We start from the raw sequence: 14,822 nt of genomic DNA on the forward strand, positions 1-14,822 counted from the left end.
TCGGTGTCACTTGGGTTCGCTGCTCTAATTTCGCAGCTCTATCCCCATCACCTGACGACCGACTGGCTTTTTTGGCTGCCGACTTATGCCACTTAAAATTACATTAAAAAACTTTCCGCCAAGAGAAACAACAACTTGCTAGCTCCTCACCTCCCCTCCCTCCCAAAAAAATGTGGCAAAACTTTGCCCGGCTTTGCCACTCCGATGCTGCTCCTGTTTAGTCCTGTTGTTGCTCCTGTTGCTCCTGCGTTTTTTGTCCCCATTTCCCCGCTTCTTGTGTTTTTTGCGGCACTGCAAATATGAAACTTTTGTTACTTAATTATTTTGTTTGTTGTTCTTGTTAATGCTGCTGCTGCTGCTGCCTGCTACGGTTGCCTCTGTTGGTGTATTGTTATTAATTAATTGAGTTACACTTGCTCCTGCCACCGCTCTCTCTGTCTCTGTGTATCTGCCTAGTGGTGCGAATATTTTATGAATTTTTAAATTTCATTAACTCGACATGTGCCGGCAACTTTGTAGCTGACTGTGTCATACGAGTGTCGTCGACCCTTTTCGTGTCTTTGGCCAGAAATGTGGCCGACATAACTAACAAAGTAAATGCCAAAGTGTGGCAAAAATATAAAGTTAACTAAAAGTTGACTCTGTCTCATTAAGTTGACTTTGCTAAATGAGTTTGTGTTTATTGATCAATGACCCGCCTCCCCCTGATTTTACAGGCATTTCTCGTACCTGTCTAAGCGAAATTGTCTTTTGGCTGAGAAAGAAGGCTTCCATAAAATTGGCCTAATGTTTGTTGCAGTTGCAGTTTGTTTTGTGGCAGGGAAAACAACTACCACAGACGGCTGAGAGCTGAAAAACTCAGCAGCTCAGCTTAAATATTATTCATACGGCGCGTTGGCCACGGCCAAAAATCCTCATTGCAGCTTTCATTTCGCCTCGCATAACTATGTCAAATTAGTGTCTGGCTTGCTGCCTGCGATGCTCCAACTTTCCCAGCGGCGTTTTCCCAAAAAAACAACAACTTTTCCGCTCCGTGGCTCCTTGGGAAATCGTATTCAAATGCCTGAGGCCTGGCAGAAACAAAAACCATTTTAATTGAATTAGAAAATGGCAATGGGTCAGAAGCACGTTTGTAATGCATAATTTATGTTTGCGCACCGAGTTTGTTTTGTGATTTCAGTTATTTTCCATTTTTCCAGCTCTGCTGCTTGCTGCTGTTGCAAATCCAAATGCAGTTCCGATTTTTAGGCCAAAATTTTCATAATCTTTTGGTGAAATAGAAAATTGCCGTAGCGCAGTGTAGTAGTCTCTGCCAGTTATGAATATCATTGCGGCAGCAGCTTAAATGAATGAACCGAGTCTTGGAGCCATCAATGGAGATATGTATTGCGGATTATGGGTATATACAAGTATATCCATGATTATATCCAACTATATGGCCGAGTGGAAAGTGCGTTTGACAGCCAGTGGATGCTGCAAGCGCTCCTTCGTGGAGGAGTCATCCGGCTGGCAGCTGTCAGGCGCACTTGCATTACATTATTGCCGCCTCCACATCGGCTTAAACTGGGCAACAAATTGAATTTTTTCAACTATGTACGTATCTGGAATACCTGCTCAGTCATTTTCTTCTTATGGGGACTTTATTTAAGGAATTGTGAACATTTCATAAAGGAGTAAATGGTATCCGATTCAAGGGGCATAATTTAAGATTAACAACTATGATTCTAGTTAAATTTCATAAAGAAATGTCCTTCAATAATATTATTCCTGAAAAGTTTATGAATTCCCCAAACACATCTCTTGTTTATTGACATATTATAAATTCAATTTTTCACATTTCCCTTCGCGGAGACATTCTTTACTAATTTATTTGAAGGCAAAGATAGATTCTATCTTTTTTCGTATCTCACAGCTACCATCAGTAATATTCTTGGGTGATGCATTCCAGAATCTATAAAAAATTCTTGTTCGATAGTGTGATTTGCTATTACTGATGCCTTTCGCTGCTGTTTTTGTTGTTGTTTTTTGTTAGTGTGTGTGTCTCGGTCTCAGGACTCATTTGATATGCGGGCTCAGTAATGCGCCCACACGTCGATGCTGAAACAATGCCAGGCATTTTTTTATATGCCATGCGATATTTTATAAAATACGTACGTATTTATATACCCATCGGTGGTGGAATAAAACATACGTATATATATGTATATATTGTGAGTAACGAGCGGTATGCCGACGACCGCTCAAGTGCATCTTAAAGATACTTTTGCTGCATTGTGCTCGACGGCGACCGCTTAGCTTTTACCAGAGTGCGTCGCAGTGTGGCATGGAGTGGAGTGGATTGGCGTCTTCAAAGGCCGCCTATTGTGGCCACAACCCCCCCTTCGTAGGGGTTGATATATGAGCTTTAATGTGCATTAACTCTTGCGCCATATTTCTCCGCTCCTTTTGGGGGGCGGAGAATGGGGTTAATTACGCGTTTACGGCTCTGTGGCTGCGGAGAATCTTGGCCGCAAATATTTATTGGTCGGTTTTGATTTATGCGCCCAAAGCCATGTGTCTTTCTCACTTGGAAAACGTATGGCCACATTTTTGGCTACCTGAGTTGAGAGGAGAATCAAATTCCCTGAAGTTCCTTACGATTTGTGATATCTTAACTTATAAACATAATCTCTAACCGTACATCAACCAAATATAATAAAGTATTGCAATTCAAAACACTTTAAATATAAATAATTATATAATTAAAGTGCTTTCCGGTGCATTCACCTCGATAGCATTTCACAGACTGATCCCAGCTAAAAAAGATTTGCATACCAAGCCATATTTATCCAACTTCCTAACTACTTATGAGTAATTTAAATATTTTTATAATTTTATAAACCGAAAGCAGACACACAAAAAAAACCACTGAGTTGGCGGAAAAAAAGAGCGGTCGAAAAAGACCAATTCACGTTGCTCAGCCAAAATGCCACAGAGCACAACCCATAATCATGGCTAAACATTAAGAAAAGAAAAAACCAGCCAGACAATTCTAATTGTCAGCCTCTTTCGGCGTTTTGTGCTAAAGATTTCATTTCATTCCGTTTCGTTTCGTTTCGTTTTTTTTTCGGGGTCGCAATTTTTCAGCATTTTGCTAATACCCACTTTAGAGAGATACCAACAAACCAGAAATAACAGCAAAAAGATCGATGTTGAGCCGATTCAAAGGGGTTCAGTTCAGCGAGGTCTTCGAGCAGAACCCTTCATTAGGCTCACGAAATATCTTCGGCGACTCATGTTTATAAATTGGTCTATAATTTCGAATTATTTGTACAGCTTACTGGGTAACCTGGAAGTTGGTGCTGTTGCTGCATTTCGCAGGAACGCAAAACTGTTTTTACAGGCCCCAACTAATTGCCAAAAATCTATGGAAAAATGGTAAAAGTAAAAATATTTTCACAAGTCTAGAGAAAACACACCGTAGATCGCTTGTTGTTGTTTGAGCAAACAGTTTAGCATGGGCCTGTCTGAGCCTCAACTAAGCCCACATTCTCGAAAAGGGTCGTCTATCGGTATCCGCAAGATACTCTGCTCTAGCAGGTAGCCGCATCTGAGAGATACCAGAGGCAAGAGATGGATCTGTTTCTCTCTCACTCTCTTTGGGAGGGGAAATGTCACCAATACCAATGCATATCCGCTCTCTGCTCTCACCAATACTTTTACACAGAAGTGCTCTCCCTCTCTCTGGCTCTCTCTCAGAGAATCCATCTTTGTTACTCTTTCTGGACTTGTATCTTGTATCTCTCTTGCTCAATTTCCGCTGCGATCTTCGGTTTGCTTGTGTGCGTGCTCTGCTCACCAACACACTTGCACGGGGGCTCTCTCTGAGCAGCTCTCTTGGGAGAGCTAGAGTGATGGAAGTGTCTCTCAGTTTTGCTGTCATTGACACTCTCTGCTCAGCGGCAGGTTTTCCGTTTTCTGTTTCAACAATTATGTATCTTGTATCTGTAACTCGCTTGTTGTGTATCTGTTGGCTGAATAGCCTCAAATGCCTGACATTTTACACTATCGCCAGGCGATTTGCAGCATTTCTGCCACGATTTTGGAAAGATATTCGTAAACTAAATTAATTAGATAATTGTTATTGCTTTATTTTAATATTTATTGGTTTTAAATTGGTGAGATTCAATCTTTATTAATGATGAAATTTAAGTTATAATATCTAGCTTAACAGTTTTAATTGGATTATGTGGGAAATCTTATAGAAGATGTTATAATTTCTAGTATCTCACTACTTTGAGGCATACAGATATTTTATGGCATGTAAAATCATTCTCTTAAATTTGTTTTGTTTTAAATCTTACATAAAAACAAGAATAAATTTCGCAAGATTTAATAAATGAAAATGAATAAATTTCTTATTTTATTAAATATTTCTTGCTTATTTGTTATGCCTTTTACGATCTCCTTAATTTGTCTTAATCGAAATCTTCGATTAGCTCTCTTCTGTGGCTTGGATTTCTTGTGAAGACTCATTCCGATCTCTAGATCCTCTGAGCCTGATTGAGACAATATCGTAAAATAACGCCACATGTGAAATCCGATCACTGGGATATGCAGGTATATTTTTGTTGCAAATTTAGTTGCTTTTGTCGCCGTTTATTGCCATTCTGCTTAACTTGTTTTACCACACGGCAAGCAGCGCACAAAACGCTCTCATTTGGTCACAGCAATTGTTGTTGTATTTCGTATTTTGTATTTTTCCCGTTTTTTACAACGAAGTTTATTTTTTTTCTGTTCCGACGCCAAAGTCTTTTGGCTTAAATGAAACTAAATGAGGCAGTAATCAAGTTGTGTTCAAAGAGTCGCCTCCACACACACTCTCAGCCTGCCTCCGTCGCCTTTTGTGGTATTTTCGTTTCGCCTTTTTCTCAATTTATTTTTTTTTTTTTAGTTTTTGTGGCTGTTTTTATTTTTTTTAATATGTTTCTTGTGGTTTACAGCAAATTTCACACTTGGTGTCTGGCAAGAGTGGGAAGTACGAGTGCAAGTATCGCTCCCAGCTCCAGTTCCATTCCAGCAGAGTTACCAAGGCGTAGACGCCACAAAAGAGGCCAGACAACCGGGGCTGATTGATTTTTTAATATCGATCAGGGGGGGAGGGGAGTGATGGAATCATTGTGATCGGGTTTTGTTCAAAGGCTAAAGACCGCACCCAGTGAGTTGACAGGAGAATCTTATGTAAACTGGATCCGCAATGGCATTGAATGGCAATCACTAATCACCAGCTTTTACTTTGCATTCAATGGGATTCATTTAAAAATGAAGTAAAGCTTATATTAACGATCTCATGTAAACTGAACAACAATAAGGAGACCAAGAGGATATTAATGAGTAATTTCTAGTTAGTTGAGATACCAAATTCCTTAAATATTATCTCCAGAGAAAGGTTATATATTGATTACTTTCCAAAGCAATATTTTTTCCTCCGTGTACGTGATTCTTTTTGTGTGCATTCTCCTCGGTAGCCGGTAAGATTTATTCATTGGCCGCGATCCATACGCTTTCACTATCAATCTCCGCAAGATGCTCGGGTCTTGGCCATATCTGGCTCCTACTCTCTTGACAATTTCATTTCAATATTTTCGTTACACTTGAGGGCGATCATCGCTACCGATGGGAAGCCGGGAGATGAGATGAGCTGAGAAGTTGGGAAGCTGTGGAGTTGAAGGCGTGCTCCATCCTGGCCACTTCACATACACACATATTGTACAATAAATATTATTCATCTCTCCCCGGGTTTCGCTTTTGTTTTTTCGGACCACTCGATGCCCACTTTCGGCTCCCGTCCATGACTTAATTAAGAGCTGCACGTTTATTGTGCTTACCTGCGTAGTTTTGTTTCCACCTCACTTGAATGGCAAAGATTTGTGGCTCTGTGTGTCTCTGGGCTTTGCTTTTTTTATTAACTTTATTGAGGAGCTCTGAGTTTAGCTTTTGTTTTGTTTCGCTTTTCCCAGAGCTTGTTTTGTGTTGAAACGTCATCGTAAATTGCAATTAATTTCAACGGCTTCGGGCCGGCGACAGATGATGGCTCATAATTTCTGCCTGCAGGTAGGTGTTTCATTAAATTCGACCTTGAGAGGCTGTGCGACTCGATCATGTTTTCAATTATTTTCACACCTTGGAAAACAACAGGCGCAGAGTGCAAAATATAATATAACGTACGAAAAAATGAAAGAGAACTCCACTTAAAATTATGCCAATCACGAATAGTAGCCCGCCGCCTCTCATTGTTTTCAAGCGCACTTCACACAGTCGCTTTTTTTCTTAGTTTTTTTTTTGTTTTCAAAAAGTACAAGTATTTGAATATATCACCGCCATACTTGCCGAATCATTCATCTATTTCTGACCCATTCCGGGGCTATTTTTGGAGCCTCCAAAATATTGAACCAATTACCATTTTATCAAGGCGGCCAAAGAAACCTTTCGAGTCTCTGCAGGCACTATCTATCGCCATGGGCAGCCATTGGAAAGCCATAAAAAACATAGCCACATGCGTTAGTTGAGTGCCGCTTTGGCCCAAAGTTAATTTTAGCCTTTTACGACCCCCGCCAAATGTCAATTGATATGAAATTTCCGTCTTTACAGCTGTTTTTGAGACGCGGGCCGCGGCTCATTCGCGTGTGAGCCAACGTCAACGCCTACCTGTATCTGCAACTGTAAGGCTAGAAGTGTAAATGTATCTGTATCTGTATATCCCTTACTGTCCCGGGGGGCAGGGCAGCCAAATGCAATTGGCCATTGCCATAAAAAACACTTTGTGAAAGAGTTTACCCCGTTAGCTGTGGCCTGAGTGAGTGTGTGTTGTGTGTGTGAGTGTGCGGTTGGACCTTTTTTATGCATCGTCGAGCAGAAAGTGTTGCATTTATCTGCTGCAGAAACCCGCCTTCTACAGTGCACTCAAAGAAATGTATTTGTAATTATAACTTTTGAAAGTATTTACACAGAAAATGAAGTATATTTTTTACAATTTAAATGGTCTTAGGTTTGTTTAATCCTCTTATTAGATACATATCCAAATACATTCGTACAAAACGATCTTCAAACATCTATGCTATAAAGTTCTTGACCTAACCCAGACCTTTTCCCATCTAGTGATTCACCATTCCATTAACTTAAATTTCCCTTTTCTCCTGTAACAAAACCAGAGACTATTTTTTTAAATGCTTGGCTCCCAAATGACATTTGCATATCGCACCGCATCAGCTCTCAGTGTAGCTGGAAGAAATTACAATAACCGCAGCATAAAAAAAGGATATGCTCCGACTTGCTTTCAGACTTTGTACTTCTAAGCCATGCCTCTGCTTTTATTATCGCCGGCAAACTCAAGGGACTGAGAACCAAGACCCAAGAGCCGAGCCGAGAGAGGAGGACACATAAAAAAAGAATACACACTGGTAGCCTAGAAGGCCATTAGACATAAAACGAAGTCGGGTAAGTGCAAGCTATCGCAAGGATAGCTGCGCAGATACGGGAGTGCTGCCGTTGAGAAGGTGCTACCACTAAAAGTTGACCCAAATTTTATCATCAATGTGACAGAAAGTGGCGATTAGATGATGCCTTTTATGTGCTTGTCTTGGTCTGGATGCTCCTCCTCCCTCCCATTGCGGTCTTGTGCCGACAAAGGTTGGAACGTCGTTGCCACTGTGCGGCCTGTGATCGGTTGGTCCGCCGATATGAATGGGTTTTTCCCGAGCCTCTGAGCCCATAAAGCGTCGCTGATATCTTAATTTTCCGCCTCTATCTGGGGACACTTGAGAGGGAGCAGCTGGCGCTGCACTTGTTTGGATTTCCATGCCGCACATCCGGCTCGCCGCGGAGTTTTCCCAATCGCCTGGCAGGCGCCAGTTGCAGTTGCAGTTGCATCCTGTGCACCGCGGACCCTTGAGATTCTGTTTGCCATCTCGAGATGCCCTTCTTGGGCTTGGAATGGCACTCTGGTCCCTTCGGCGATGCGGAAAATCACTGGCATAGCGAGACATTTGATTTCTGTTTGCTGTCCCAGCTCAAACTAGCCGTGAAATGTCCGAGCCTATCGGAAGTTGATAGCGGATGGGTAACCCGAGAAGGCTGCCTTCCTTTGAAGTGGTCTCCGGTCCCCGGATAAAGTGTTTGATAATCCAATTTACAAAATGCAAATCTCAGCTGCTGTTCGTTCACTTGAAGAAATTGAAAGGGAGTTTAAAAGAGCATAAGCATAACCTGAGAAGAGTGAACATATCCTCGAATGAAGTTCTAGAATATATAACAAAACCAACTCTGCAACGCTTTAATTATTATTTAAGTATTCTAGCATTAAGAACTCCTTAACACTATGGACGGATAACCCTTAAGACACTTAGAAAGACTTCACAATTGATTGCTCTAATTAGATTAAATCACATACGACGGCTTCTCAAAAGGAATATACCCATTAAATGGCTCATTTTTTTACAGTGTCCCAATTGAGAAAAGGCTATTATGTCGCCCTCGCAAGATCATGAAAGGAAATCACCGGCCTTGCTCCATAAATATTTATGGGCCATTGAAAGGTTCTCTTTGGCATTCTGTTGGCCTGGCCAATGAAGTTAGTCCTGGTTCTAGTTGGCCGCAGAATTACCGGCCTCGGGAAGTTTTCTTTTTTTTTACAATTTATATCAATAATGCCGTTAGCCTGGGTTGTTTAAGCAGCGCACTTTTTAATCTCTCTCTCTCTAGCTAGCCGGGAGGTTTTTCCTTGGGCCAAGAGTGCGGTACATTTGACACGCAACTCTGGGCGACGACATCGCCTGTCGAGACCTCCTCCTCCTCTTAGGCTAAAAATCAACTGCTAACATGACATAACTTACGAGCAGGGCATGCGAATTTTCCTCAGACTTTTCCGCGGCACTTTTACCACACAGCCCCCCCCCCCACGATTTGCCGTTATGGTGGGAACTAGGCTTCGTAATGGATATCGAGTTAGGCGGTCAGAGAAAAAAAAATATGGCTGCAACGTCAATTTAAGCCAAAAGTTATTGGCACTTTGTCAAGCCTTAAAGTAATGTACTCAGGTCCAACACAAAGGCAAGGTTTATGCGTGCTTCTAAACTAGAAATTTAATTTAAAATTTAGATTCCTTTGTAACGTAAAGAATGGGGACTTTAATGAGCTTCAAGGAGGTATTGTTGTTACGCTAAATGATCAGCTTAATAAATAGATTCTGAAAACCTCAAAAAAGGTTATATATTATTTCCACCCATATCAGTAATTATCGTAAAACTTTCCCATGGAAAACTTCCCGAGTTCGAGGCTCGCATGTCCGCTGGAATTTCCCGTGCGGACGGCTGACTCCTTGCGTGTCCACCGTAGTACAGTGTGCCCCATATATCGCGTTCCATATGGCTGGCGAATGTGTGTGGTATCTAGGACCGGCCACGATAATTGGACCCACTAATTTGCCTATTTAACTGGATTTGTACGGGCCAACATGCAAATCGACGAGACCCTTTTGGTTGCACTTTTTTTTAGCAACTAGGTACATATGTGTGTGCTTTTTTCTTCTCTTTTTCTTGGAAAGCACTTGGATGTCAATTGCGAAATTGGGTGAACGTTGAGGGCTAATCGGGAGAACTGGCTCTTTAAACATTCTTTCGGTTCTACACCAGTGTTAAGTGGGGTCTGGCACGGCATCTGGCTTATCGCCGAGTTGGAGTTGGGCAACAGCAGTCAATATTTGGGCCCAGGGTTTCGTAATGGGGCAGATGCAGATGCAGATGCATAGATACATATGTATATAGAAACAAAACTAAATCTAATCTTATCTCATACCGTGTGCCACTTTTGGCTACCAAAAAACTCTTTCCACCTCGTAGATGCAGTAGATGCAGATAGAGATACAGCTACAGTCACAGATCCAGCAGCAGATACAGATGCATATGCTAATTGCATTAATAAATGAATAGCAACCCCCTTCCGTTCCTGTTTGTTCCTCCCACACACCGCCCCCGCTTGTCGGAGCTGCCTGTCATTCAATTAAAAAAGAAAACAACGACACATTAGGAAAAACAAAAAGGTCTTGTGTGTCTCCACAGCACAAGAGTGTTTTAGTTTTGGCCTCTGACTCCGTGCCTGGGCCTGGAAAAGCCCAACGAAAATATTTAGAAAGTAAAGAAAGAAGCGAGCGAAGGCAATGGAGCAACACATGTACCGAAGGTAATTGTCAAGTAGAGCAGCAGACGACAGCCACGAACGGATCGGAACGGAATTGTAGGTAGTTGGACGGGGTGGTGGAGGGGCACCGGCACCAGAAACCGCACGGATGGGCCCAGAGACACGGCCAGAAGAACGGACTAACCCCTTCATCCATATCCCACCGTCTGTTCCCCACCCACAAAATGACACACGAAAATGGTAACACAAACAACAAGATATACCAAGTTGGTAATACGAATATCAAATGCTCTTTTAAAAAGATATGAGGTATCTAAAAGATGTTAGGTATCTAAAAGTATCAGCAGTAAGAGAGCTTGTCATTTATTCCTTCTTTAGTTTACATTCCTAATTTTGAAAGGATATTCTTTCATATATCCTGAAAATATTAAAGTAATCTATGCTTAATATAATGTTTATATATATTATGATATAATCTAAGTATCATTCAGTAATAATACACACATTCTTCTAGGAGACTTCACAGCTAGTTAACCCTAAAATTTCCAAGGAATACTTTCAGTGTCTCCTCAAATATTCAATACCAAACTTCAATTACCAAAAATTCAATTCAAAATTCGTTAATGGACCCCCTTCAAGCAGGGCATCAAAGCCAGCAGCAGCAGCAGCAGCAGTTATTTTTGGCTTGGCCTACGTAGCTGGGCAACACTTTTGGTAACATTCTTGTGGTTTTTTTTGGCTTTTCAGTAGACCCGAAAAATATGCGCGGCGGCTACTCCGCCAGCCTTTGGCTTCCACTTTGTCTGTGGTTTTTTGGACCCAGGTCGGCTGTGTTGTTCCTGTCGAGGGTTAGACATATGCGTGACAATTAATATAAGACCCGCTGGGCTGGGTCGGCGGTGGGGTTACGAGTCGCTGACATAGGTACACAAAACGGAACTGCAGACATTGTCGAGACATTGTAGGAGCGAGGAGCAGCCGTTGTCTCTTTTGAAACAGTGAGGAAAATGTATATACATATATGTTATATATATTTAAATGATTTAATTTTGAATAATTAGCTTTATATAATATTAAGGATATTAAGGAGTTCTCAGTTTTGTCGTGCAGTTATTTGCAATTACAAGCATTAACTTCCACTTATAAAGTGATTAACTAGAAATGATCTCCATAAGGCTAGAACACACGTCTTTTCATTACTTCTAATAGTAAAATCATGTACTCTATATACTAAGATTGTTATAAATCACATCTTTAAATTATTCTCAGTGCAGGGTCTCACTTGAGTCGTGTTCTGGTGGCCAATGTTCCGGAGCTGGCAGTGACAGGCCAGCGCCAGCGTCACCTCGCCGGGTGGGGCACCTGCTAGGGTTCCAGGCTCCCCCAAAAGCCAAAGCAATTTGCGGGTCCAAAAACAAACTGTACCTGTGCCAGTTCCTGTTGGAGGAGGCCCTGGACCTGGACCTGGAGCTGGACCTGGACCTGGACTTGGACCCTCTGTGGTCGCGTGTCGCTTATCGGACTGCTTTATCGGCGGCAGCAGGAGCGTAGCCGGGCTCTGCAAAAAAAAAAAACTTTGTTAGCGTCTCAAGCTATTTGGCTACTTGTTTTCAGCTCTTAGCACACCTCTGCCTCTCGGGGGACCCTTTAGGTGGCATTATTATTTCTGCTGCTGTTGCATATTTTAATTCCGCCTCGCCTTCCTGCTGCTGCCTTGTTTTCATTATGTGCATGTACGATATTGTGAAAATGCATTTCCACTTAGATCCCGGCTGATTGCGTTCCTTCGAAAAGGGGGAGTCCTTGCAATTGACAGACCCTGTGGAATGCGATTTGAAAAGCCATTCCGGAGTGCAAAGGTCCCCACATCAAAAGGCTGCCAACAGAGGAGAGCTTAGAAAAGTTGCTTAGAAAAGGATTTCTTTTGAGTACTTGGCAAGGAGCGGGGACTTTAAGAGGATAACAAGATTAAAGTTGAAGCAGTTTACTTACAGAAATTATAAAATATTTGTTAAGTACTTATGAAATATAAGACCTTTCACTACTGATAAGTATCTTTCGAATTCTGCTTAATTTATAAGCAATTTTCTATTAGATCTTGTAAGGCTTTTCCGGCGTAACTCTTAAGGGATTAACTACCAGACAGGACTTCCGTTTTCTTCTCAGAATTTGTCGTCACTCTGGATTACAGGATCCAATGCATTACGAATTGCTCTCGATGGAGCAGCTAATTGCGAGACAAATTTTTGAAATGAGTTCCACTTAAAATTCCCAAACAGCGGAAACTACTTTCAAACAACGAATTTGAAGTGGATACCGAGAGAGAGCACTTGCCTTGCATTTGATCTTTGGCAAATGCGTGAAATAGATACTTAAACGTCGGGGGCCAGGACAGCTGTCAGAATAATGCAATAACTCAATTTGGACGAGGCGGGGGCGGGTACAGCAAATTGACAGAAATATGAGCACGCGAAAAGCAAGATGGAGTAGGGATTGAGGGCAAGGACAAGGGCAAGGACCAGACCAGACCAGATACAGAACATACCGATCCGGATCCCGAAAGCAATGTGAATGCACTTCGAGGGAGTCATAAATTTGTCATTGATTGCATGTGAAATTCGAGATCGTCGGAGCATCTGTCCACATCTCGGAGCCGATGTTTGTGGAGCCGAACTGTTTGGGTATCTTGCTGTTTGTGTTTGTTATCCTTATCCAGCGAGCGGCAGTTTATTGCTTTATTATGTCGAGTTTTGCTGCAATTCATGCTGGTCGCCCTGCAGTTTCTCACAACTTGAATTACGTCCCGTAGTATTGGGTTTCATATTGTAATTTTTTTGTATCTGAAATGCACTTAAAAAATTGGCAGCCAGGGAGCTTTGGTTTGCTGCTCACTTAACTGGAATAATTGACATGAACGATTCCTTGGGCCCAGGCCAGAGCTCTTTTGTGGTTTCATGTTTTACTAGACGCCTCCGAGCCACAAGTGAGAATGTCCGCCCTGGTCGGTTGTGTCAACGGGTTCCTCCAGGCCACCTTCTCCTCATTCTCATCCTCATCCCGGTTGAGTAGCTCCGCTCAAGCTGCAACAGTTTATATTGCATTATTCTGCTTGAATGGCATTTTCACTTCAAGGGAGAGCAGCCAAGAAAAGGAAAAAAAAGCTTGAAAAAAAGAATGCAGAGGCATCGCAGAGGAAAAAGGCTCGCATTGCCGCAGCGAAAACAAAGTGAATTTCATTATGGGGCCCCCGTTCAGGGAAGTCCCTTCTTTCTCGCTCATCCCTGCTCGGTATTCGCATCCGCATCCTTATCCTTATCCCTATCCCTATCCCTCCCGCAGGACACGGTCAATTTGAATTATGAAAATCACGGCGAAAGGAGTCCGCTTCCGCGTCCGCAGTGACTTTTGAATGAATTTTACTTCCATTCCATTGAAGCGTTAACGACTCCAGCTGTTGCCACTCATTGTAATCCTGAGATCCGAACGGTTAACGGATAATTCGACCTTTGTGGAGCACCATCAGGTGTCTCTGCCTCCTTCGTCCTTCATCCTGCTCCTTTTGGCCTCCTCTTGGGCTCCTGTGTGCGGTTTCCCACAGATTTCTGGGAGAGCAGGGGTTTTACAGCTGTTGCCTTTAATGTTTTAATATACTGTTTTGTGAGATAAACTCGTATAAAAACTTATAGTTCCGATGGTGTAGCTTTAACCACACAAAAGGATGCGAAATTCCTGATAGTTCAGCAGAAACTGCAGTCTATCTGCATTTCTCATCTCTCCAAAGGAGGAGACCCACTCTCTTTCTCTCTTCGAAATTCATTGTCTGTGGCTGCGATCTTGGCCGGGTTCTCTGCAGCTTTCCAGCTTAATGCCCCACATAAACCATTGCCTGCCACAAAACTAAAGCAAGACAACAGAATTTGTCAAGGCTTGATCGTGATTGTGTGTTGCACACACAAAGGCCTCGTCCTGGAGTTGCAGTTGCAGCTGGAGTTGGAGTTGGAGTTAGAGCTGCAGTCTCGTGCGTGCTAATGGCCAGCAATGTTTGGTTAGACCCACATGCGACTGGCCGTGGCAAAAGCCAAACAAAAGTGTGGCACTGGCTTTTTGTCACACGTAGGTGTCTCTTGGCCGACAATCCACCATATATAACCGCAACGGAGACGGGCTCAGTCAGCAGCTTTCTTTACCCAGAACGATGCCATCAGGCTTCAAGAATGGACCTCGAGGCCTTAATATCTCCCGGCTGAAGCTGGAGCTGTCTGCTTATTTTTCACTCCGCACAAACAGTTTATGCAAAACGTAACAAGGCCCAGGGAATTTCTACGTTTTTACGAGCACTCGTATTGTGATCTAATCGCTCGTCTCCCGCCTTTCGAAGGATGTCCTCGACGGTGGTGCAAGCCCACGCTCTCGTGTCTTTTTATTATTATTGGTTTTTTAGCATTCACTTGAGCTGCCATTTGCATGGCTTATTGCCAGCAATTGTCGTTTCAGCATTTGAATTGGCCCCACACTAGCCAGTATGCAGTATCCACTGCCACTTCCAGTCGGAGTCTGAGTCCCAGGCTTGGCGATAATGCTCAACGATCGACGGTTCGCGGAATTAATTGCTCCACTGATTCGCGGCTACAAATTCGCATATGTGAGCG

At 42.6% G+C, this 14,822-nt stretch overlaps 1 protein-coding gene across 2 annotated transcripts in view; it reads right to left on the reverse strand.

The window, feature by feature from the left end:
- LOC110181801 (dynein regulatory complex protein 8) overlaps positions 1 to 14,822 on the reverse strand; it is a 308,724-nt gene that overhangs the window by 90,900 nt on the left and 203,002 nt on the right. The gene's annotated exons all lie outside the window — the stretch shown is intronic.

Source organism: Drosophila serrata, unplaced genomic scaffold, assembly GCF_035046125.1.
Source record: "Drosophila serrata isolate PLE 108 unplaced genomic scaffold, ASM3504612v1 contig_184, whole genome shotgun sequence".
Taxonomy (NCBI): Eukaryota; Metazoa; Arthropoda; class Insecta; order Diptera; family Drosophilidae; genus Drosophila; species Drosophila serrata.